Genomic DNA, 2,630 nt, shown 5'->3' on the forward strand with positions numbered 1-2,630 from the left:
ATTTAATTCCCTCATCTAAATCATTTATGTACAGTGTAAACAGCTGGGGCCACAGCACAGAACCTTGAGGTTCCCCACTAGTCACTGCCTGCCATTCTGAAAAGTACCCATTTACTCCTACTCTTTGCTTCCTGTCTGACAACCAGTTCTCAATCCATGTCAGCACACTACCCCCAATCCCTTGTGCTTTAACTTTGCACATTAATCTCTTGTGTGGGACCTTGTCGAAACCCTTCTGAAAGACCAAATATACCACATCAACTGGTTCTCCCTTGTCCACTCCACTGGAAACATCCTCAAAAAATTCCAGAAGATTTGTCAAGCATGATTTCCCTTTCACAAATCCATGCTGACTTGGACCTATCATGTCACCTCTTTCCAAATGCGCTGCTAGTACATGCTTAATAATTGATTCCATCATTTTACCCACTACCGATGTCAGGCTGACCTTCTATAATTCCCTGTTTTCTCTCTCCCTCCTTTTTTAAAAGTGGGGTTACATTGGCTACCCTCCCCTCCATAGGAACTGATCCAGAATCAATGGAATTTTGGAAAATGACTGTCAATGCATTGGCTATTTCGAAGGCCATTTCCTTAAGTACTCTGGGATGCAGTCCATCAGGCCCTGGGAATTTATCGGCCTTCAATCCCATCGATTTCCCCAACACAATATCCCGACTAATAATGATTTCCCTCAGTTCCTCCTCCTTATTAGATACTCTGACCACTTTTATATCGGGAAGGTTGTTTGTGTCCTCCTTAGTGAATACTGAACCAAAGTACTTGTTCAATTGGTCCGCCATTTCTTTGTTCCCCGTTATGAATTCCCCTGATTCTGACTGCAGGTGACCTACGTTTGTCTTTACTAACCTTTTTCTCTTTTCATATCTATAGAAACTTTTGCAATCCGTCATAATGTTCCCTGGAATCATCGCAGGCAAATGGAGTTATGACATAGTTAGTTAAAATGCGGAGCATGATTGAATGGCTGAATATCCACCTCCTGTTTCTATTTTTCTATGAATGTAGCAGGTAAGAAATAGAAAGACCTGCAAACAAACATTGCATTTTATTCATATTTAACAGCAACAATATCTGTGCCATGCCCAACTATGCTGTGGTCAGAAAAAAGCTCCCTAAGCTTCGGAAACTCCCGTGGCCTTTCTGTGGCTCTCTTTCCTCTCTTCCCTTCCTCCTACACGCTGCCAGTTTTTAAACCTTGTTTTAAATGTTGCTCTGGGCAGGGGCATTCGACAGTCTTAGAACCCTCTCTACCGTTTCATTGCTTGATTTTTATGTTGATTAATTATGAAACTCTTTGAGCGACAATGGTAGCGCTTGCGACAATACATTAAAAGGCAGCTTATTGGAAACACGTTCTGATCATAGTTTGGTTTTTTACACAATTGAACCTATATCGGTGTTAAATTTACAATAAACTATATCTTGTTATAAATGTTGGCTCATTAATTCCCTAGTGTCAGATGAGGAATTGTTTGATCCCCTCATTTATTTCATGTCGGGAACAGGCACGGGTATTCATTCAGAAATAACCCACAGATTGACACTATGATGACCGCAGCAAGAGACACAGACAGCACCAGAGAACATGGAGAAGAGACAAGAGAGATGGATAAAAAGAAAACGGCCTCACACTCTGAAATGTACAAATGTCACATGCAAAAGCATCGGCTGCTCTCGGTGAGTCTCGAACTCACAACCTCGGCATTTCTTGTGTTTGATACTGTCATATAAGTACCGCACGCTAACCAATTGCGCCACTAGAGCTGCAGGTTTTGCTGTTTCAGTGCTCCCATCATGCATCTGCCTGTTCCACCTGTCTTGCAAGAAAGAAAACAAAGAATCATCGAATCATTCAGCACAGAAGGAAACTATTCATCCCATCGTGTCTGTGCCGGATCTCTGCAAGAAGCCTTCAATTATTGAGACTCCATAGATTTTCGCCATAGATGTGTTTTATTTTTGTGTGTAATGTTTTGTTATTTCTAATGAATTTGGATGTCCTTGCGGGAAATTTAAAATATATTTGTGCATCTATCTGTGACTTGTAAATACATTTGTGTGGAACCTTGATAATCAAATTATTTGCGTATATCATTGCGTTTTTATAAATGTATTTGTTTTTATCTCTGTTTTCTTTCTGAATTTATCTCCAAGAATCTCTGTGCTGCAATTGTATTTACGTTTATTTGCGAGGTGTTTACAAGTAACATAGATACAAAGATAGACACAGAATATACATATATAACACACACAGGTGCTCCACAATTCAATTATAAATAACGTTGTTGCTTTCAAATACGTAAACGAACACAGATGTACAAAATATATGTATATCCCACAGAACAAATTGCTACTTAACATAGAGACATTAAAATATATTTAGAACTATCGCTGATCAAAGAACATTTTGCTCTCTGCGGTCCTCAGCAAATTCTGCTGTACCTGTTTTGCCTGTTGTGCTCGGTGTAAGGGAAGGTTTGTTCGGGCAGTGGGAAATCGTTTCGCATGGATGGGCTGAAATGCGCTGTCTGAGGCCACGTTCATAGAAACATAGAAACATAGAAAATAGGTGCCGGAGCAGGCCATTCAGCCCTTCTAGCCTGCAC

General features: G+C 40.3%; 1 non-coding gene across 1 annotated transcript; it reads right to left on the reverse strand.

Annotated features, from left to right (window-relative positions):
- Window positions 1-1,693: 1,693 nt before the first annotated feature.
- trnai-uau (transfer RNA isoleucine (anticodon UAU)) lies at window positions 1,694-1,788 on the reverse strand. The gene is made up of 2 exons: window positions 1,751-1,788; window positions 1,694-1,729 (listed from the first exon to the last, which is right to left on the reverse strand). It is a non-coding gene; the product is annotated as a tRNA-Ile (tRNA).
- Window positions 1,789-2,630: the final 842 nt, after the last annotated feature.

The sequence above is a fragment of the Pristiophorus japonicus genome, unplaced genomic scaffold (assembly GCF_044704955.1).
Source record: "Pristiophorus japonicus isolate sPriJap1 unplaced genomic scaffold, sPriJap1.hap1 HAP1_SCAFFOLD_134, whole genome shotgun sequence".
Classification (NCBI taxonomy): Eukaryota; Metazoa; Chordata; class Chondrichthyes; family Pristiophoridae; genus Pristiophorus; species Pristiophorus japonicus.